This window comes from Triticum aestivum, chromosome 5A (genome assembly GCF_018294505.1).
Source record: "Triticum aestivum cultivar Chinese Spring chromosome 5A, IWGSC CS RefSeq v2.1, whole genome shotgun sequence".
Taxonomy (NCBI): Eukaryota; Viridiplantae; Streptophyta; class Magnoliopsida; order Poales; family Poaceae; genus Triticum; species Triticum aestivum.
Window position 1 is genome coordinate 42367590 of NC_057806.1, and position 24711 is coordinate 42392300.

The following is a 24711-nucleotide window of genomic DNA, read 5'->3' on the forward strand; positions in this document are numbered from 1 at the left end:
TGGAGTCTCTTGATTACGAATCATTTGACACGTGCGAACCATGCCTCATGGGTAAAATGACCAAGACTCCGTTCTCAGGAACAATGGAGCGAGCAACCAACTTATTGGAAATCATACATACTGATGTGTGCGGTCCAATGAGTGTTGAGGCTCGCGGTGGCTATCATTATGTTCTCACCCTCACTGATGACTTGAGTAGATATGGGTATGTCTACTTAATGAAACACAAGTCTGAGACCTTTGAAAATTTCAAGGAATTTCAGAGTGAGGTTGAGAATCAACGTGACAGGAAAATCAAGTTCCTACGATCAGATCGTGGAGGAGAATACTTGAGTCACGAGTTTGGCACACACTTAAGAAAATGTGGAATAGTTTCACAACTCACGCCGCCTGGAACACCTCAGCGTAATGGTGTGTCCGAACGTCGTAATCGCACTCTATTAGATATGGTGCGATCTATGATGTCTCTTGCCGATTTACCATTATCTTTTTGGGGCTATGCTTTAGAGACTGCCGCATTCACTTTAAATAGGGCTCCGTCAAAATCCGTTGAGACGACACCGTTTGAATTATGGTTTGGGAAGAAACCTAAGCTGTCGTTTCTAAAAGTTTGGGGATGCGATGCTTATCTCAGGAAACTTCAACCTGAAAAGCTCGAACCCAAGTCGGAAAAATGCGTCTTCATAGGATACCCTAAAGAAACTATTGGGTATACCTTCTACCTCAGATCCGAAGGCAAGATCTTTGTTGCCAAGAATGGATCCTTTGTAGAGAAAGAGTTTCTCTCGAAAGAAATAAGTGGGAGGAAAGTAGAACTCGATGAAGTATTACCTCTTGAACCGGTAAGTGGCACAACTCAAGAAATTGTTCCTGAGGTGCCTGTACCGACTAGAGAGGAAGTTAATGATGATGATCATGAAACTTCAGATCAAGTTTCTACTGAACTTCGTAGGTCCACAAGGACACGTTCCGCACCAGAGTGGTACGGCAACCCTGTCCTGGAAATCGTGTTGTTAGACAATGGTGAACCTTCGAACTATGAAGAAGCGATGGCGGGCCTAGATTCTGACAAATGGCTGGAAGCCATGAAATCCGAGATAGGATCCATGTATGAAAACAAAGTATGGACTTTGACTGACTTGCCCGATGATCGGCAAGCCATAGAAAATAAATGGATCTTTAAGAAGAAGACAGACGCGGATGGTAATGTAACCATCTATAAAGCTCGGCTTGTCGCTAAGGGTTATCGACAAGTTCAAGGGGTTGACTACGATGAGACTTTCTCACCCGTAGCGAAGCTGAAGTCCGTCCAAATCATGTTAGCAATTGCCGCATTCTATGATTATGAGATATGGCAAATGGACGTCAAAACGGCATTCCTTAATGGTTTCCTTAAGGAAGAATTGTATATGATGCAGCCGGAATGTTTTGTCGATCCTAAGAATGCTGACAAGGTGTGCAAGCTCCAACTCTCGATTTATGGGCTGGTGCAAGCATCTCGGAGTTGGAACATTCGTTTGGATGAGATGATCAAAGTGTTTGGGTTTACGCAGACTTATGGAGAAGCTTGCATTTACAAGAAAGTGAGTGGGAGCTCTGTAGAATTTCTCATATTGTATGTGGATGACATACTGTTGATGGGAAATGATATAGAATTCTTGGAAAGCATAAAGGCCTACTTGAACAAGTGTTTTTCAATGAAGAATCTTGGAGAAGCTGCTTATATGTTAGGCATCAAGATCTATAGAGATAGACCGCTCATTGGTCTTTCATAGAGTACGTACCTTGACAAGATATTGAAGAAGTTTAAAATGGATCAGTCAAAGAAGGGGTTCTTGCCTGCATTGCAAGGTACGAGATTGAGCACGGCTCAATGCCCGACCATGGCAGAAGATAGAGAAAAGATGAGTGTTGTCCCCTATGCCTCGGCCATAGGGTCTATCATGTATGCTATGCTGTGTACCAGACCTGATGTAAACCTTGCCGTAAGTTTGGCAGGACGGTACCAAAGTAATCTCGACATGGAACAGTGGACAGCGGTCAAGAATATCCTGAAGTACCTGAAGAGGACTAAGGATATGTTTCTTGTTTATGGAGGTGACGACGAAGAGCTCGTCGTAAAGGGTTACGTCGATGCTAGCTTCGACACAGATCTGGATGACTCTAAGTCACAAACCGGATACGTGTATATTTTGAATGGTGGGGCAGTAAGCTGGTGCAATTGCAAGCAAAGCGTTGTGACGGGATCTACATGTGAAGCGGAGTACATGGCAGCCTCGGAGGCAGCACAAGAGGCAATCTGGGTGAATGAGTTCATTACTGACCTAGGACTCATACCCAATGCGTCGGGCCCGATGACTCTCTTTTGTGACAACACTGGAGCTATTGCCCTTGCCAAGGAGCCTAGGTTTCACAGGAAGACTAGGCATATCAAACGTCGCTTCAACTCCATTCATGAAAGTGTTCAAAATGGAGACATAGATATTTGTAAAGTACATACGGACCTGAATGTGGCAAATCCGTTGACTAAACCTCTCCCTAGAGCAAAACATGATCAACACCAGAACTGCATGGGTGTTCGATTCATCACAATGTAACTAGACTATTGACTCTAGTGCAAGTGGGAGACTATTGGAAATATGCCCTAGAGGCAATAATAAAATGGTTATTATTATATTTCTTTGTTCATGATAATTGTCTATTATTCATGCTATAATTGTGTTATCCGGAAATCGTAATACATGTGTGAATACATAGACCACAACACGTCCCTAGCGAGCCTCTAGTTCACTAGCTCGTTGATCAAAAGATAGTCATGGTTTCCTGGCTATGGACATTGGATGTCATTGATAACGGGATCACATCATTAGGAGAATGATGTGATGGACAAGACCCAATCCTAAGCATAGCTCAAAGATCGTGTAGTTCGTATGCTATAGCTTTTCTGAATGTCAAGTATCATTTCCTTAGACCATGAGATTGTGCAACTCCCGGATACCGTAGGAGTGCTTTGGGTGTGCCAAACTTCACAACATAACTGGGTGACTATAAAGGTACACTACAGGTATCTTCAAAAGTGTCTGTTGGGTTGGCACGAATCGAGACTGGGATTTGTCACTTCGTATGACAGAGAGGTATCTCTGGGCCCACTCGATAATGCATCATCATAATGAGCTCAATGTGACCAAGTGGTTGATCACGGGATCATGCATTACGGTACGAGTAAAGTGACTTGCCAGTAACGAGATTGAAGGAGGTACTGGGATACCGACGATCGAGTCTTGGGCAAGTAACGTACCGATTGACAAAGGGAATTGTATACAGGATTGATTGAATCCTCAACATCGTGGTTCATCCAATGAGATCATCGAGGAGCATGTGGGAGCCAACATGGGTATCCAGATCCCTCTGTTGGTTATTAACCGGAGAGTCGTCTCGGTCATGTCTGCATGTCTCCCGAACCCGTAGGGTCTACACACTTAAGGTTCAGTGACGCTATGGTTGTTGAGATATTAGTATACGTAACCCTAAAGTTGTTCGGAGTCCCGTATGAGATCCCAGACGTCACGAGGAGTTCTGGAATGGTCTAGAGGTGAAGATTTATATATAGGAAGTCAAGTTTCGGCCATCGTGAAGGTTTCGGGGGTAATCGGTATTGTACCGGGACCACCGGAAGGGTCCCGGGGTCCACCGTGTGGGGCCACCTATCCCGGAGGGCCCCATGGGCTAAAGTGGGAGGGGAACCAACCCCTAGTGGGCTGGTGCACCCCCCTTGGGCCTCCCCCTGCGCCTAGGGTTGGAAACCCTAGGGGTGGGGGGCGCCCCACTTGGCTTGGGGGGCACTCCACCCCCCTTGGCCGCGCCCCCCTTGGAGATTCAATCTCCTAGGGCCGCCCCCAAGGGGTCCTATATATAGTGGGGGAGGGAGGGAGGGCAGCCGCACCCTAGCCCCTGGCGCCTCCCTCTCCCTCCCGTGACACTCCTCCCTCTCCCTGAGCTTGGCGAAGCCCTGCCGAGATCACCGTTGCTTCCACCACCACACCATCGTGCTGCTGGATCTTCATCAACCTCTCCTTCCCCTTGCTGGATCAAGTTGGAGGAGACGTCTTCCCAACCGTACGTGTGTTGGACGCGGAGGTGTCGTCCGTTCGGCGCTAGGTCATCGGTGATTTGGATCACGACGAGTACGACTCCATCAACCCCGTTCTCTTGAACGCTTCCGCGCGCGATCTACAAGGGTATGTAGATGAACTCCTCTCTCTCTCGTTGCTAGATGACTCAATAGATTGATATTGGTGATGCGTAGAAAATTTTAAAATTCTGCTACGTTCCCCAGCATTCCGGCCCGCGCTCCTCTCACAGGGGCCCTTCCTGCCTGAGAAGCACTCCCGCGACCAAAGTTTGGGTTCCTCGGCATGCTCTTTCTGACCACAACCGTACTCTGGCACAACATTCCTCTTTGATATGATCCAAGACACCACAAACCTGGCAAAAACTCCTATATTTTCATATTTGACAAGCAAGTATATTCTCTCTTTCCCGTTCAAATTTAGAGGTGCAAAACGGATTAGGCAAGTGCTATCTTGGCCGTTACTCTTAGATAGTTTCCTTCACACACCCTAGAAGGGTTCATGTCCACACTCTTTACATGCACAATCCTCCTTCGGTTGTGACCGATAAAGATCCGGGAGGTCGTGGATCTGCACCTAGACAAGATTTATGTTAAGCACCATGCCCCCCGTGAAGGAAATATGCCCTAGAGGCAATAATATAGTTGTTATTTATATTTCCTTATATCATGATAAATGTTTATTGTTCATGCTAGAGTTGTATTAACCGGAAACTTAGTACATGTGTGAATACATAGACAAACAAAGTGTCCCTAGTATGCCTCTACTTGACTAGCTCGTTAATCAAAGATGGTTAAGTTTTCTAACCATAGACATGTGTTGTCATTTGATGAACGGGATCACATCATTAGAGAATGATGTGATGGACAAGACCCATCCATTAGCTTAGCACTATGATTGTTTAGTTTATTGCTATTGCTTTCTTCATGACTTATACATGTTCCTCAGACTATGAGATAATGCAACTCCCGAATACCGGAGGAACACCTTGTGTGCTATCAAACGTCACCACATAACTGAGTGATTATAAAGATGCTCTACAGGTGTCTCCGATGGTGTCTGTTGAGCTGGCATAGATCGAGATTAGGATTTGTCACTCCATGTATCGGAGAGGTGTCTCTAGGCCCTCTTATTAAGTCACATCACTATGAGCCTTGCAAGCAATGTGACTAATGAGTTAGTCACGAAATGATGCATTACGGAACAAGTAAAGAGACATGCCGGTAACGAGATTGAACTAGGTATGATGATACCGGCAATCGAATCTCGGGCAAGTAACATACCGATGACAAAGGGAACAACGTATGTTGTTATGCGACTTGACCGATAAAGATCTTCGTAGAATATGTAGGAACCAATATGAGCATACAGGTTCTGCTATTGGTTATTGACCGGAGATGTGTCTCGGTCATGTCTACATAGTTCTCGAACCCGTAGGGTCCGCACGCTTAACATTCAATGACGACATGTCTTATGCGTTATGTGATTTGATGTATCGAAGGTTGTTCAGAGTCCCATATGAGATCACGGACATGACGAGGAGTCTCGAAATGGTCGAGACATAGAGATTCATATATTGGAAGGTTACATTCGGACACCGAGCTGAACGTGTGCAGACCGTGGAGGTGTCATGCATTCATTACTTGATCTGTTGGATCGAAGACGTTCGTCTACATCAACCACGTTACTAAACGCTTCTGCTTTCGGTCTACGAGGGTACGTAGACAGACTCTCCCCTCTTGTTGCTATGCATCTCCTAGATAGATCTTGCGTGATCGTAGGAATTTTTTTGGAATATTGCATTCCCCAACAGTGGTATCAGAGCTAGGTCTATGCTTAGATGTTATATGCACGAGTAGAACACAAAGAGTTGTGGGCGATAATAGTCATACCGCTTACCAGCATGTCATACTTTGATTCGGCGGTATTATTGGATGAAGCGGCTGAGGGAGCCCTGGACTAAGGGGTCCTCGGGTGTCCGATCTATTGGATATGGGCCAGACTGATGGGCCGTAAAGATACAAAGACCAAAGACTCTACCCGTGTCCAGATAGGACACTTCTTGGCGTGGAAGGCAAGCTTGGCGACCAACCATGAAGATTCCTTTCTCTGTAACCGACCTTGTGTAACCCTAGATCCCTCCTATGTCTATATAAACCGGAAGGCTAGGTCCGTAGATAGATCCTCATAATCATAGTCAGGCTAGACTTTTAGGGTTTAGCCATTACGAACTCGTGGTAGATCAACTCTTGTAATACTCATATTCATCAAGATCAATCAAGCAGGAAGTAGGGTATTACCTCCATAGAGAGGGCCCGAACCTGGGTAGACATTGTGTCCCCCGTCTCCTGTTACCATCGATCCTAGACGCACAGTTCGGGATGCCCTACCTGAGATCCGCCGTTTTTGACACCGACAGCGGCCCAGACCGACATTACATGACTGCATTCATGAGACTGGTTCTACCGACGTGCTTCGCAAATAGGTGGCTAGTGGGTGTCTGTTTCTCCAGCTTTAGTTGAATCGAGTGTGACTACGCCCGGTCCTTGTTGAAGGTTAAAACAGCACACTTGACGAAAAATCATTGTGGTTTTGATGCGTAGGTAACAACGGTTCTTGCTAGAAGCCCGTAGCAGCCACGTAAAACTTGCAACAACAAAGTAGAGGACGTCTAACTTGTTTTTGCAGGGCATGTTGTGATGTGATATGGTCAAGACGTGATTATATAAATTGTTGTATGAGATGATCATGTATTGTAACAGTTATCAGCAACTGGCAGGAGCCATATGGTTGTCGCTTTATTGTATGAAATGCAATTGCCATGTAATTGCTTTACTTTATCACTAAGCGGTAGCGTTAGTCGTGGAAGCAATAGTTGGCGAGATGATAATGATGCTTTGATGGAGATCAAGGTGTCAAGCCGGTGACGATGGTGATCATGACGGTGCTTCGGAGATGGAGATCAAAGGCACAAGATGATGATGGCCATATCATATCACTTATTTGATTGCATGTGATGTTTATATTTTTGTGCATCTTATTTTTCTTAGTTTGGTGGTAGCATTATAAGATGACCTCTCACTAAATTTCAAGGTATAAGTGTTCTCCCTGAGTATGCACCGTTGCGACAGTTCGTCGTGCCAAGACATCACGTGATGATCGGGTGTGATAAGCTCTACGTTCACATACAATGGATGCAAGACAGTTTTGCACACGCGGAATACTCGGGTTAAACTTGACGAGCCTAGCATATGCAGATATGGCCTCAGAACACTGAGACTGAAAGGTCGAACGTGAATCATATAGTAGATATGATCAACATAGTGATGTTCACCATTGAAAACTACTCCATCTCACGTGATTATCGGGCATGGTTTAGTTGATATGGATCACATGATCATTTAGATGACTAGAGGGGTGTCTATCTAAGTGGGGGTTCTTAAGTAATATGATTAATTGAACTTTAATTTATCATGAACTTAGTCCAGATAGTATTTGCATATATATGTTGTAGATCAATAGCTCGCGTATAGCTTCCCCATTTTATTTATGATATGTTACTAGAGAAAACTAAGTTGAAATATGATAGTAGCAATGATGCAGACTAGGTCCATGATCTGAGGATTATCCTCATTGTTGCACAGAAGAATTATGTCCTTGATGCACTTCTAGGTGACAGACCTATTGCAGGAGCAGATGCCGACGTTATAAACGTTTGACAAGCTCGGTATGATGACTACTTGATAGTTTAGTGCACCATGCTTTACGGCTTAGAACCGGGATTTCAAAAACGTTTTGAATGCCACAGAGCATATGAGATGTTCCAAGAACCGGGATTTCAAACTCATGCTCGTGTCAAGAGTTATAAGACCTCTGACAAAGTACTTTGCCTACAAGATGGATGAGAATAGCTCAGCTAGTGAGCATGTGCTCAGAATGTCAGGGTACTACAATCACTTGAATCAAGTGGGAGTTAATCTTCCAGATAAGATAGTGATTGACAGAGTTCTCTAGTCACTATCACCAAGTTACTAGAACTTTGTGATGAACTATAATATGCAAGGGATAACGAAAATGATTCCCGAGCTCTTCGCGATGCTGAAATAGGTGAAGGTAGAAATCAAGAAAAGCATCAAGTGTTGATGGTTGACAAGACCACTAGTTTCAAGTAAAAGGGCAAGGGAAAGAAAGGGAACTTTAAGAAGAATGACAAGCAAATTGCCACTCCCATGAAGAAGCCCAAAGTGAGACCCAAGCCTGAAACTAAGTGCTTCTACTACAAAGGAAATGGTCACTGGAAGTGGAACTGCCCCAAATACTTGGCGGATAAGAAGGATGGCAAAGTGAACAAAAAGTACATACGATATACATGTTATTGATGTGTGCTTTTATAGTGTTCATAGTAGCCCCTGGGTATTTGATACTGATTTAGTTGCTATGATTAGTAACTTGAAACCGGTGTTAAAAAATGAACAGAGACTAGTTGAGGGCGAGGCAACAATGTGTGTTGGAAGTGATTCCAAGGTTGATAAGATCACCATCGCATACTCCCTCTACCTTCGGGATTTGTATTGGAACTAAATAAATGTTATTTGGTGTTTGCGTTGAGCATAAATATGATTGGATCATGTTTATTGCGATACGATTATTCATTTAAGTCAGAGAATAATTGTTGTTCTATTTACATGAATAAAAACCTTCTATGGTCTTACATCCAATGTAAATGGTTTACTGAATCTTGATCACAGTGATACACATAATATTGATGCCAAAAGATGCAAAGTTAATAATGATAGGGCAAATTATTTGTGGCACTACCGTTTAGGTCATATTGGTGTAAAGCACATGAAGAAACTCCATGCTGATGGGATTTTGGAATCACTTGATGCTTGCGAACCATGCCTCATGGGCAAGATGACTAAATACTCCATTCTCCGAAACAATGGAGCGAGCCACTGACTTATTGGAAATAATACATACCGATGTATGCGGTTCGATGAGTGTTGAGGCTCGCGGTAGGTATCGTTATTTTCTGACCTTCACAGATGATTTGAGCAGATATGAGAAAATCTACTTAAGGAAACACAAGTTTGAAATGTTTGAAAAGTTCAAAGAATTCCAGAGTGAAGTGGAGAATCATCGTAACAAGAAAATAAAGTTTCTACGATCTAATCGCGGAGACGAAATATTTGAGTTACGAGTTTGGCCTTCAGTTGAAACAATGTCGAATAGTTTCGCAACTCACACCATCTGGAACACCACAACGTAATGGTGTGTCCGAACGTCATAACCGTACTTTATTAGATATGGTGCAATATATGATGTCTCTTACCGATTTAACACTATCATTTTAGGGATTATGCATTAGAGACAGCTGCATTCACGTTAAATAGGCACCATCTAAATCCGTTGAGATGACACCATATGAACTATGGTTTGGCAAGAAACCAAAGCTGTCGTTTCTTAAAGTTTGGGGTTGCGATGCTTATGTGAAAAAGTTTCAAACTGATAGCTCGAACCCAAATCGGAGAAATGTGTCTTCATAGGATACCTAAAGGAGACTGTTGGGTACACCTTCTAGCACAAATCCTAAGGCAAGATATTTGTTGCTAAAGAATGGATCCTTTCTAGAGAAGGAGTTTCTCTCGAAAGAAGTGACTGGGAGGAAAGTAGAACTTGGTGAGCTAACTGTACCTTCTCCCTTATTGGAAAGTAGTCCATCACAGGAATCAGTTCCAGCGATTCCTACACCAATTAGTGAGGAAGCTAATGATGATGATCATGAAACTTCTGATCAAGTTACTACCGAACCTCGTAGGTCAACCAGAGCAAGATCCGCACCAGAGTGGTACGGTAATCCTGTTCTGGAGCTCAAGTTACTTGACCATGACGAACCTATGAACTATGATGAAGAGATGATGATCCCAGATTCCGCAAAATGGCTAGAGGCCATGAAATCTAAGACGGGATCCATGTATGAGAATAAAGTGTGGACTTTGGTTGACTTGCCCGATGATCGGCAAGCAATAGAGAATAAATGGATCTTCAAGAAGAAGACTGACACTGACGGTAATATTACTGTCTATAAAGCTCGACTTGTTGCGAAAGGTTTTCGACAAGTTCAAGGAGTTGAATACGATGAAACCTTCTCACTCGTAGCAATGCTTACGTCTGTCCGAATCATGTTAGCAATTGCCGCATTTTATGATTATGAAATTTGGCAAATGGATGTCAAAACTACATTCCTTAATGGATTTATTAAAGAAGAGTTGTATATGATGCAACCAGAAGGTTTTGTCGATCCTAAAGGTGCTAACAAAGTGTGCAAGCTCCAGCGATCCTTCTATGGACTGGTGCAAGCATCTCGGAGTTGGAATATACACTTTGATGAGTTGATCAAAGCATATGGTTTTATACAGACTTTTGGAGAAGCCTGTATTTACAAGAAAGTGGGTGGGAGCTCTATAGCATTTCTAATATTATATGTGGATGACATATTGTTGATCAGAAATGATACTAAATTTCTGGATAGCATAAAAGGATACTTGAATAACAATTTTTCAATGAAAGACCTCGGTGAAGCTGCTTACATATTGAGCATCAAGATCTATAGAGATAAATCAAGACACTTGATAAGATTTTTCAATGAGTACATACCTTGATAAGATCTTGAAGGAGTTCAAAATGGAACAGTCAAAGAAGGAGTTCTTGCTTGTGTTGCAAGGTGTGAAGTTGAGTAAAGACTCAAAACCCGACCATGGCAGAAAATATAAAGAGAATGAAAAGGCATTCCCTATGCCTTAGTCATAGGTTATATAAAGTATGCTATAATGTGTACCAGACCTATTGTATACCTTAGCATGATTTTGGCAAGGGAGTACAATAGTGATCTAGGAGTAGATCACTAGACAGCGGTCAAAATTATCCTTAGAGGACTAAGGAAATATTTCTCGGTTATGGAGATGATAAAAGAGTTCGTCGTAAAGAGTTACGTCGATGCAAGCTTTTTACACCGATCTAAATGACTCTAAGTCTCGATCTAGATACATATTGAAAGTGGGAGCAATTAGCTAGAGTAGCTCTGTGCAGAGTATTGTAGACATAGAAATTTGCAAAATACATACGGATTTGAATGTTGCAGACCCGTAGATTAAACTTCTCTCACAAGCCAAACATGATCACTCTTTGGGTGTTAATCACATAGCGATGTGAACTAGATTATTGACTCTAGTAAACCTTTTGGGTATTAGTCACATGAAGATGTGAGCTAACCACATAAAAATGTGAACTATTGGTGTGAAATCACATGACGATGTGAACTAGATTATTGACTCTAGTGTAAGTGGGAGACTGAAGGAAATATGCCCTAGATGCAATAATAAAGTTGTTATTTATATTTCCTTATATCATGATAAAGGTTTATTGTTCATGCTAGAATTGTATTAACCGAAAACTTAGTACATGTGTGAATACATAGACAAACAGAGTGTCCCTAGTATGCCTCTACTTGACTAGCTCGTTAATCAAAGATGGTTAAGTTTCCTAGCCATGGACATGTGTTGTTATTTGATGAACAGGATCACATCATTAGAGAATGATGTAATGGACTAGACCCATCCATTAGCTTAGCACTATGATCGTTTAGTTTATTGCTATTGCTTTCTTAATGACTTATACATGTTCCTATGACTATGAGATTATGCAACTCCTGAATACCGGAGGAACACTTAGTGTGCTATCAAACGTCACAACATACTGGGTGACTATAAAGATGCTCTACATGTGTGTCCGATGGTGTTTGTTGAGTTGGCATAGATCGATATTAGGATTTGTCACTCCGATTGTCAGAGAGGTATCTCTGGGCCCTTTCAGTAAGGCACATCACTATGAGCCTTGCAAGCAATGTGACTAATGAGTTACTCACGGAATGATGCATTACGGAACGTGTAAAGAGACTTGACGGTAACGAGATTAAACTAGGTATGATGATACCGACGATCGAATCTCGGGCAAGTAACATACCAATGACAAAGGGAACAACGTAAGTTGTTATGCGGTTTGACCGATTAAGATCTTCGTAGAATATGTAGGAACCAATATGAGCATCCAGGTTCAGCTATTGGTTATTGACCAGAGATGTGTCTCGGTCATGTCTACATAGTTCTCGAACCCGTAGGGTCCGCACGCTTAACGTTCGATGACGATATGTATTATGAGTTATGTGATTTGATGTACCGAAAGTTGTTCGGAGTCCCACATGACATCATGGGCATGACAAGGAGTCTCGAAATGGCCGAGACATAAAGATTCATATATTGGAAGTTTACATTCGGACCCCGGAATGGGTCGGGTCATTTCGGATAAGTTTCGGAGTACTGGGGGTCACCGGAACCCCCTCCGGGAAGTTATTGGGCCTTATGGGCCTAGTGGTGGAAGAGAGGAGGCAGGCCAAGAGATGGCGCGCGCCCCCTAGCCCAAACCAAATTGGACTAGGGCTAGGGCCCCCCTCCTTCTCTTCTTCCTCTCCTTCCTTCTTCTCCTACTTGGACTAGGAAAGGGGGAAACCTACTCCTACTAGGAGTAGGAATCCCCCCCTTGGGCGCCCCCCTTGAGGCTGGCCCTCCTCCTCCCCTCCTTTATATACGGGGGAGGGGGGCACCCCATAGACACACAAGTTGATCTTTAGCCGTGTGTGGTGCTCCCCTCCATAGTTTTCCACCTCGGTCATATTGTCGTAGTGCTTAGGCGAAGCCCTGCATCGGTAACTTCGTCATCACTGTCACCACGCCGTCGTGTTGACGAAACTCACCCTCAGCCTCAATTGGATCAAGAGTACAAGGAACGTCACCGAGCTGAACGTGTGCAGATCACGGAGGTGATGTGCGTCCGGTACTTGATTGGTTGGATCACGAAGACGTTCGACTACATCAACCGTGTTACTAAATGCTTCCTCTTTCGGTCTACGAGGGTATGTAGACACACTCTCCCCTCTCATTGCTATGCATCTCCTTGATAGATCTTGCGTAATTGTAGGAACTTTTTTGAAATACTACGTTCCCCAACACCCAGGTCTACCCCTTCCATTGCCCAACTAGATCAAAGGAAGGTCCATGGCCCCTAGTGTGTTACCCGATTCCAGTCACCCAACCAGAATAGCTGGAGAACGAAGAGGTTATCATCCACCTCGCAGAACTCTGTTTCGTTAGCAAGTCGCCATGCATACTTATGGTGTCCTTAAAGGCATCGACACTGAACGTTTCTGAGGTTTTAACCCTAGCAACAACAAAGCCATATTGCCTCCTTAGAGAGCACCGCGATCTCTTCCTCGCACACAAACATGTCATCAAGCTCGGAGATCTTCAAAGAAGAACCAAAGGAAACCAGTTAGTACATGCAGTAGCCTTCACCTCTGGCTCCACTGCTCCAAAAAGCTTAGGTTCCTTCGCCTACTTCCCGCGCCGCCGCCGGTCTGCATCATCTCGGGTGGCCTTAGGGCCATGGGGGCGCGGTGGATCCCAACCCTTGTCAGCAGGAGGGCTCTGTTTTTAGATCTTTCTTTGAGTTTTGTTAGAGTTTGTGTCCTGCTCAGGAAGGCGAGACTGCGAAGGCTCCCTGAAGATGGAATAAGGTTCTCCCCGGCTAACCCCCATTTTGGTTGTGCGTCTAGAATCGTTGGTAGGCGTGTGAAGGTGTGTCTCCGGTGGATGTGCTTAGGTCTGGTCATAGTTCATCTACGTTCGTGTGTCTTCAAATTGGATCCTTTCGATCTACACTAGTTTTCATCGGTGGCGGTTGCTGCTTTGGTGCATTGGTCGTATGAGGCCTTAACATGATGACTTCCTGACTGCCTATTACAACAATATTTGCCCGACTCCAGCTATGGAGGGGCGATGACAATGGTGTGCCTTCGGCTCGCTTCACTTCTTGTAGTCATCACGAGGTGGTCTACGAATCTAGATGTAATTTTTATTATTTCTCTTGTTTGTTGTACTACCATGTTTGAAGATGAATAGATCAGAAGTTTTCTCGCAAAAGAAAAAACTCAGAGACCTTCAACTTCATCCGCTTCATGGCTTCCTCTAGATCAATTCATTTCCCCCCTTCTTCCTCCCCGCGGATGCGCCCCCAGACGCCTGGGATCCTGACTTTGCTAGATCTAAGCACACACCAAGAGAACCCCCCCCCCACCCCAAAAAAACAGCGATATCGAGGCTGGGTGGAAGGACAATGCTGACCCATTACTTCGCCAAGCACGCGCTAGGATCAGGGAGAGGATGGTGTGGAGAAGGGCGATGGAGATTGTCTACACTCGACGGCTTGCGAGTCGCCGGAGTAGGAAAACCCTAGGGGTATAAATATCTGATACTTCTCCAACGTATCTATAATTTTTGATTGTTTCATGCTATATTGTATTCTGTTTTGGATGTTTAATGGGATTTATTATACACTTCTATATTATTTTTGGGACTAACCTATCAACCGGAGGCCCAGCCCAAATTGCTATTTTTTTTGCCTATTTTAGTGTTTCATGGAAAAGGAATATCAAACGAAGTCCAAACGGAATGAAACCTCTGGGAACGTGATTTTCTCAACAAACGTGATCGAGGAGACTTGGAGTGGGCATCAAGAAACAATCGAGGAGGCCACGAGGCAGGGGGGCGTGCCTACCCCCCTGGGCGCGCCCTCCACCCTCGTGAGCCCCTCGTTGCTCCACAGACCTACTTCTTCCTCCTATATAAGTCCATGTACCCCGCAAACATCCAGGAGCACCACGAAAACCTAATTCCACTGCCACAACCTTCTGTACCCGAGAGATCCCATCTTGGGGCCTTTTTCAGAGCTCTGTCGGAGGGGGCATTGATCACGGAGGGCCTCTACATCAAGTCCATGGCCTATCCGGTGATGTGTGAGTAGTTTACTTTAGACCTTCGGGTCCATAGTTGTTAGCTAGATGGCTTCTTCTCTCTCTTTGAATCTCAGTACAAACTTCTCCTCGATCTTCTTGGAGATCTATTCGATGTAATCTTCTTTTGCGGTGTGTTTGTCGAGATTCGATGAATTGTGGGTTTATGATCAAGTTTATCTATGAACAATATTTGAATCTCCTCTGAATTCTTTTATGTATGATTGGTTATCTTTGCAAGTCTCTTTGAATTATTAGTTTGGTTTGGCCTACTAGATTGATGTTTCTTGCAATGGGAGAAGTTCTTAGCTTTGGGTTCAATCTTGCAGTGTCCTTTCCCAGTGACAGCAGGGGAAGCAAGGGCATGCATTGTATTGTTTCCATCGAGGATAAAAAGATGGGTTTTATATCATATTGCATGAGTTTATCCCTCTACATCGTGTCATCTTACTTAAAGCATTACTCTGTTCTTATGAACTTAATACTCTAGATGCATGATGGATAGCGTCGTTGTGTGGAGTAGTAGATGCAGAATCGTTTCGGTCTACTTGTCACGGACGTGATGCCTATATACATGATCATACCTAGATATTCTCATAACTATGCTCAATTCTATCAATTGCTCGACAGTAATTCGTTTACCCACCATAATACTTATGCTCTTGAGAGAAGCCACTAGTGAAACCTATGGCCCCGAGTCTATCTTCCATCATATTAATCTTCCAACACTTAGCTATTTCTATTGCCGTTTATCTTACTTTGCATCTTTATTTCTCCTTATCATAAAAATACCAAAAATATTATCTTATCATATCAATCAGATCTCACTCTTGTAAGTGACCGTGTAGGGATTGACAACCCCTTTTATCGCGTTGGTTGCGAGGTTCTTATTTGTTTGTGTAGGTGCGTGGGACTCAAGCTTGATCTCCTACTGGATTGATACCTTGGTTCTCAAAAACAGAGGGAAATACTTACGCTACTTTACTGCATCACCCTTTCCTCTTCAAGGGAAAACCAACGCAGTTCTCAAGAGGTAGCAAGAAGGATTTCTGGCACTGTTGCCGGGGAGATTCACGCTAAGTCAAGTCAAGATTTGACTCCCAGCAACGAGCCATTTCTGGCGCCGTTGCCGGGGAGTCTACGCACAAGTCAAGGCATACCAAGTACCCATCACAAACTCTTATCCCTCGCATTACATTATTTGCCATTTGCCTCTCGTTTTACTCTCCCCCACTTCACCCTTGCCATTTTATTCGCCCTCTCTTTTCTGTTCGCCTCCCTCTTTCTTTTGCTCCTCGCACTTTCTACCGTTATGTCTGAAATAGGGGAAATTATTGTCGATATGAACAATAATAATAACATCATTGCACATCCCGGTACACCGCCGGAGGCATTCACATAGAGTCATATTTTATTCTAAGTATTGAGTTGTAATTCTTGAGTTGTAAGTAAATAAAGTGTGATGATCATCATTATTAGAGCACTGTCCCAAGTGAGGAAAGGATGATGGAGACTATGATTCCCCCACAAGTTGGAATGAGACTCCGGGCGAAAATAAAAAAATAAAAAATAAAGACCATAAAAAAGGGAGAAGCCCCCCCCCCCCCAAAATGAGAGAAAAAGAGAGAAGGGACAATGCTAGTATCCTTTTTCCACACTTGTGCTTCAAAGTAGCACCATGATCTTCATGATAGAGAGTCTCCTATGATATCACTTTCATATACTAGTGGGAATTTTTCATTATAGAACTTGGCTTGTATATTCCAATGATGGGCTTCCTCAAAATGCACTAGGTCTTCATGAGCAAGCGAGTTGGATGCACACCCACTTAGTTTCTTTTGTTGAGCTTTCATATACACTACAAAAAAAATACACTTCCATGATGATACGTGTTTGTCACAGTAGGTCGCGTTTTTTGTCATGCATGTACATCCATGACAAATTTATGACAGAATCAAGATAGTCATACATGTGTTGTCGTAGAAGTGTTCCATGACATTACCAAAATTATCATCACGGAAGTGTCCACTTCCATGACGATAAATCACACGTCACAGAAGTGCTTTCGTCAAGGGTGACCGACACGTGGCATCCACTGTAACTGAACGCCGTTAAGCTATCGGGTTGGATTTTGGATCCGGTAAACCGTTAACAGCCCCGACCAATGGGGATTTTCCACGTGTAAAATCACCATTGGCTAGAGGTAAAGGCCCACAAGATTTTTGTGTGCCGTAATGGGCCAGCCTAGGTAAAAGGCCCACAAGATTCTTGCGGATCATAATGGGTCGGCCCAGCTAAAGGCCCATGAGATTTCGCCAACATTAATGGGCTGGCCTAGCTGTAGGCCCACAAGATTTTGAGGACCCTAGTAGGCCGGCCCATTAACTACCTACCATGTTTTGGGCCAAATGCCGGCCCATATTTGATCCGGTCCATTAATGGCCTGCCACGCTCTGGGCCTAATAGTGGCCCATATGAGATCCGGCCCATTAAAGGCCTACCACGTTCTGGGCCAAATTACAGCCCAGATCAGGTCCGGCCCTTTAAGAGGCTTTGGGCTCAATTATGGCCCATATCAGATTCAGCCCGTCAACTAGACACTATGCTTTTGGGCCCACTTGCTAAAGGCTCACTTAGTAATTCGGCCTGATATTAGTTTTGCCCTGTTAAGGGCCCATTTAACATTTTGGCCCTATATTAATTTCAGCCTGTTAAAAGCCCATCATATAGTTGGGCCTAACTACGGCCCGGTTTGCATCCGGCCTGCTCGCAGCCGATATCTGATTGGGCCAAACAAGGACCGAGACAATTTTTTGGCCAGTTAAAACCCGTTATTTGATTCGTACAATCATGGGCCGGGATTCATTTCGGGCTGCTACCGGCCCGTGAGCTGTTCGGCACGTTTCAGGCCCAACCTACATCGTGATTGCATGACGGCCCGATTATGTACCGTAATTTTACGGTTTGGCCAGTTTACTGCGAAGACAGGATATATATACAGTAAAATAACTGCAACATCGTGAATAAGAAAAAACCTAGGCTATAAAATAAAGAAATTATGGCATATTACATCCACTGGGCATCAAAGTTCGCCAATATGATAATAAAGCACAAGCAGACAGCAGATTACATACACTGGGCATCAAAGATCGCCACCACTGCAAATAAACACGCCGACAAAATAATATACAAAACTGACAACACTTCAATATAGTTCAAGAAAGGTTAGCCCTGCTGGGGAGCTGCGGCACAAACAGCTGAGCAAGATGATGAGACTGCGCTTGTTCAACACTTATATCTTCCTCACTCTAAAAGATAAACAAGCAGACAGATGACAGGTTTTGCACATAGAAGTATCAGTGCTGACAATTCATCACATTTCTTACTGACTAATAAAGTGAGACACTTTAAATTTGCATTAACACAATATGGTATTGTTCAGGTCAATACATGGCAGGAAATGACATTGTGAAGGAGTTGGCAGCTTCACGACACCACTGGATTACAGATCAAGAACTCATAAGTATTAATGGTTAGTGTGATGTCAATTTATACCATTTCAGATTGGCAAATAAAGAGACGGTTTAAATAATAGTAGAATCATATGACATTGTTCATATTTAAGACATTGTAGAATATGACATTGTGCTGTAGTGGGTAGGTTCACCACACCACTGGATTACGGATGAAGAACAGAAGCATACATGCAGTGCAAAAGAAGATCACTTGCTCTGTATAGTTTAATTTACATGGTATGAAGAAGGAACTTGGTTGTACAACTAAAAACTTAAATTGAGAAAGGACAAACTTTTGTTTATGAACTACATATAAAAACTTTAAACAAGCAATTTGATGCAAACACCAAAAATAAACAGCTGTTGTAGTCATGCCTAACCAAATATATACAACAAAGTTTGAAGGCTTGAGATGGACCAACTTACATTATTGGTGAAGACAGGCTCTATAAAGGCCTTGTCCATGCTGATGGGGGGGGGGCAATTCAAGAAGTTTACCATAGAATCTTCTTCAAAAGCATTGCCTTTATTCTACATTTTGTTAAGAGTAAATATAGATGTGATAATATACGAAAAAATGGAGAATATTTAAGATAAGATGAAGAGTGATGCTACATAACCAAGTAGCTATAAATGTAAGTGCGGCGATACAGGCAAAAGGTACAGCCAAGAGCAATGCACAGCTAAACTTCTTCAGTACCAACCTTATGGTAAGAGTAAATATAGATATGATGTGTAGAAAATGGACTTCCTCCTGCACATCCACATGGCCCGCGGTGACGATTTACACGCCATCAAATACCTCCCACTCAAGCTCAAAGGACCAGCTCGACATTGGCTCAACAGCCTGCCAGCAGAATCCATTGGCTATTGGGAAGATCTGGAAGCCGCATTCCTCGACAACTTCCAGGGCACTTATGTGCGACCACCAGATGCCGATGACTTGAGCCACATAATTCAGCAGCTAGAGGAATCAGCCAGGCAATTTTGGACACGGTTCCTGACAAAGAAAAATCAAATCGTCCAATGTCCGGATGCAGAGGCCCTAGAGCTTTTAAGCACAACATCCGCAACGAGTGGCTCGCCCGGCACCTTGGCTAGGAAAAGCCAAAATCTATGGCAGCCCTCACGACACTCATGACCCGCTTTTGCGCAGGAGAGGACAGCTGGCTGGCTCACAACAATAATATATCAAAGAACCATGGTACTTCGGATAACAAGGATAGCAATGGCAGGTCACGTCGCAACAAACACAAGCGCCGCATCAACAGCGACAATACCGAGGATACGGCAGTCAATGCCGGATTCAGAGGCTCTAAGCCCGGTCAGCGGAAAAAGCCATTCAAAAGAAGCACTCCGGGCCCGTCCAGTTTGGACCATATACTCGATCGCTCGTGTCAAATACACGGCACCCCGGACAAGCCAGCCAACCACACCAACAGGGAATGTTGGGTGTTCAAACAGGCTGGCAAGTTAAATGCCGAAAACAAAGATAAGGGGTTACATAGCAATGACGAGGAGGAGCCCCGGCCGCCGAAGACCGGAGGACAGAAGAGGTTCCCCCCACAAGTGCGGACGGTGAACATGATATACGCAACCCACATCCCCAAGAGGGAGCGGAAGCGTGCGCTAAGGGACGTATATGCGTTGGAGCCAGTCGCCCCAAAGTTCAACCCATGGTCCTCCTGTCCGATCACCTTCGATCGCAAGGACCACCCCACTAGTATCCGTCATGGCGGATTCGCCGCACTAGTCCTAGACCAAATCATCGACATATTTCACCTTACTTGAGTCCTTATGGACGGCGGCAGCAGCCTGAACCTGCTTTATCAGGACACAATGCGCAAAATGGGTATAGACCCCTCAAGGATCAAACCCACAAAAACGACCTTCAAAGGCGTCATACCAGGTGTAGAGGCCCATTGCACAGGCTCAGTCACACTAGGAAGTGGTCTTCGGATCCCCAGATAACTTCCAAAGCGAGGAGTTAATCTTTGATATAGTCCCGTTCCGTAGTGGCTATCACGCACTGCTCGGGTGAACCGCATTTGCGAGATTCAATGCGGTACCGCATTATGCATACCTCAAGATCAAGATGCCAGGACCTCGGGGGGTCATCACAGTCAATGGAAACACAGAGCGCTCTCTCCGCACGGAGGAGCACACTGCGGCCCTTGCAGCAGAAGCACAAAGCTGCCTCTTCAGGCAATCCACTAGTTCGACGATTAAACACCTGGACACCATCAAGCGTGCCCAAAGTAATCTGCAACAAGACCGCCTGGCACGTTCTGAGCTCACATAGCAATGCGGCCCCCACCCCAGTCCCAGCCAAACGGCAAAATTCACGCCACGCGTACATAATTATGCATTGAAAATACCATGGGCATAGATGGGGGGGCACCACTACGGCACACCCCAAAACGCGGCTGAACCGCACTAGGGGCTTCCCGCTTTGTTATTTTTTCTCTCTTTCAGGACTTTACTCTCTGGAAACCCCGTCCGGCAGTACGATTCCCGGACACACGATACAACAACCAAGGAGGCAGAAAGCTACGTCGCACCATGGAATTCCCAGGTGGTCTCTGATAACAAGTGAAATACCTGCTTTAAATACCATTCCTTAGCTTGCCCTTGGAGGGGACATGTCAAATAGTCCTACTTTTTTCTTATCGCACTACTTGTATCATTCTGCTTCGACGCACCTTTTTGAATAAACAATGCATAGCACTAGACTATTACCGCATTCTCTATTCTTTTATATATATATGTTCATTCATGACATTAAGCACCCGTACACTCTGGTACGGCCAATACGCCAGGGGCTTAAGCGTACCCCATAATACGGCGTGAGAAGTCCAAACACTTTCGACAGTGCGGCACCCCGAACTTATAGCATTATATGCATTAGCTCTGAATCATGTCTTGGGTCAATAGTTGGGTTTGCCCGGCTCCCATGTTTTGGTACCTTACGTTCCGCTATATCGGCTAAGGTAGCACTGGGAGAACTACTGCGATTGTGCCCCGGTTCATCTAGGCAAGCACCTTAGTAGAGAAAGCTAAAACTGACTGTCATGATAAGGCGAGAGTTGGTCGCTATTCGAGAGGTCTCGAGTCCCTAAAGACTTATGTTGCTTAGGGCGAGGAGTCGGCTTTGTCCGGCATATGCGTGTATAGCGCCCCGAATTCGGCCTTCTGAATACTAGGGGCTTTGCCAAAATTTAAAATTGTAGACTTCTATGGCTAAGTGAGAGTGATAAATCATTATAGTCTGATTGCCTTGTTTGTTGCGCTGAGCACCTCCCTCGAAGGACCCAACAATGGGAAAAAGAGTGCTCAGATTTATCCTGAACACCCCAGCACTCGTGGCATGGGGGCAAAAGTCAACGACTGGCCATCTCTCAGATTTGATAAACAGCCGCAAAGAAGGTAATATTTTAAATTCAAACAAGCGTTGCATAGCGCACATGAACAAGTTTTCATAATACAGGATCACACAAGCAAGTTCATTCAAAAATTACATCCTTTGCACACTCGTCCGCCACAAGACGGGCACCCTTCAGGACACCCTCATAATACATTTCAGGGTGGCGATGCTCCTTGCCCTGCGGCGGCCCCTCCTTCACCAGCTTCTCGGTGTCCATCTTAGCCTAGTGCACCTTCGCACGGGCAAAAGCCCGACGTGCACCTTCGATGCAGACGGACCGCTTTATGACTTCCAGCCATGGGCAGGCATCCACAAGCCGCCTCACCAGGCCGAAGTAGCTGTCGGGAACGGAGTCGCCAGGCCACATCCGGACTATAAGGCCCCTCATGGCATGTTCGGTCGCCTTGTGCAGCCCGACCAGTTGCTTCAGCTGGTCGCTCACAGGCATCGGGTGTTCGGTCCCAGTATACTGAGACCAGAACAACTTCTCTGTCAAGCTTCCCTCCTCGGCCTGGTAGTACTTTGCGGCATCTGACACGCTGCAGGGCAAATCTGCGAATGCTCTTGGAGAGCTCCAGACTCGGGTAAGTAACAAGTAATTTACTTTCACATGCTTGCTTCGCATAATGAATGCCTTACCCGCCGCTATCTTCCTCATTGCCTCAATTTCCTCGAGGGCCTTTTGGGCTTCAGCCTTGGCACGCTTTGTGCTCTAGAGGGCCGCGGCAAGCTCGGACTCTCGCGTCTTCGAGTGAAGCTCCAAAGTCTCATGCTTCTTCATGAGAGCCTGGAGCTCTTGCTGCACCTCGCCCACCCGTGCCTCCTGTTGCTCCCGCTCGGTGCGCTCCTTGGCCGCTTTGTTTTCGGCCTCGGACAACGCTTGCTTCAAGGTTGCAACTTCGGTCGTGGCCCCTGGCACATCCATGATGATCCTATCATTTTGCAACCACATCTCTATATATATATAGAGTGGCACTATTCTAATCCCAGGATTAGAATAACTATTTGGATCATAGCAGCCCTATATAGGGCCCGACAGGGCCCTCCCGAACTTCCGAACTGCCGCCGCCCCGACAGGATCCACTGGATCCTAAGGCCCCCCGACAGGATCCACCTGATCACGATCCCGAGCTGCCCCAGCCCCCCTCCTTCCCTCGATCCCCCGACCTCCCCCTCATCGCCGCCGATCTTCGTCGGATCCGCCGCCTCCCTTCCTTCCCCAGCTCCTGGCCGGCCGGATCCGCCGCCTCCCTTCCTTCCCCAGCTCCTGGCCGGCCACCGGCCACCGGCGCGGGCGAGTGAGCGACGGCGGACGCCGGCGCGAGGGAGCCCGCGTCGCCTGGACGCGGCGAAGCCGCCATGGACTTCAGGAAGCCGCATCCTCATCCCATCGTCACCGCCCGAAGCCTTGGCAGACCAGATGACGGCCCCGACACAAGCAACGGCGCGCGGCGCATCCAATGGAGCAACTCCTCCACGGAGGCGGCATCGGCTGCGCCCTCAAATTCAGCGGCAAAAGTACATGAACTTCCTCCCAATTTTGCCTTCTTCTTCAATCTTCCCTTCTCTGACCTTCTTGCTTCGTGCAGATGAACTTCGCGCCCCCTGCAAGACATGGATTGCCATGGAATTCCTCTACTACCTCCACGACAAATTGTTCTCAAGGTGGCCTATCATCAGCTGCTGGAAAAAGATTGGCCGAACTTCTAGCAAGGGTATGGTTGAACTTCTTCCTTCCTTCGGTTTGTTATTTGCCTACAGCTATGTGAAGTTCAGGTGGTGTGTGAGCCTTAGTCCAGGCTACAAAAGCTTTTTAAAATTCTGCTTGCTTACAACCATGTGAAGTTCTGGTAGTGTGTGAGCCCCAGTCCAGGCTACAAAATAGCATTGTAAAAGCCTGCCTACTTACAGGCATGTGAAGTTCAGGTAGTATGTGAGCCTCAGTCTAGGCTACAAACACTATAAAATCTGCCTGCATTCACATTCACATGTGAAGTTCAACTAGTAAGTGTGCTAGAGTTCAGGTTGGTATGTCTCTAGTTCTGTGCAAAAAAATATAAAAGGAAAATAAAACATGCACGTGATATGACATGAAGGTCAGGTTGGTATGCACTAGCAGTCCATCCATTCAAACACATGAAGGTTCATGTTTTTTAACTGTAGACAGTATTTCCCCTTTGCAAAACAGGAAGTTCAGGTTGTGGACAGTGCTCAGTTCAGGTGCATATAAGTAATAAAATATTATAGAATTAAAAAACAGGATGTGAAGTTAATTCTGTGAAGGGTGCTCAGTTCAAGTACAAAAGTATTGGCAGATGCTCAGCTCAGTGCATAGTGTGATGGCTATCACCACTTTTATATGAGAAGTCTAGGTTGTGAATAATGCTAAGTTCAGTTACAAAGGTATAGGCAGATATAACTTGTGTGCTAATAAACATTTTTTTCTTTTATGTCAGGAAGACGAGAGACGCATGAAGAAGCTTAGAAGTTCCCAGCAGCAAGTACACAATCCAAAGCCTGTACGCGTTGCACCACCCCCTCAACGAGTCACGCCTCAAACGCACCAACAGCATTACCAACCTGCTCCAGACCAAAAATGGATGACACCCGAAACACACTGATACGTCCGAGATGCTGGGTCACAGCCCTATCCGCACAGGTTTGCGCCTCCACTTAATTGGGTGACGTCGGAAATCCCCCGCGGATTCTTTGTATCCACAAGCAGGCTCCCAAGCACGC

The 24711-nt window shown here is 45.1% G+C and overlaps 1 pseudogene; it reads right to left on the reverse strand.

The window, feature by feature from the left end:
- Window positions 1-23333, reverse strand: part of LOC123101192 (4-hydroxybenzoate polyprenyltransferase, mitochondrial-like) — a 52949-nt pseudogene extending 29616 nt beyond the window's left edge.
- Between the last annotated feature and the right edge of the window lie 1378 nt (window positions 23334-24711).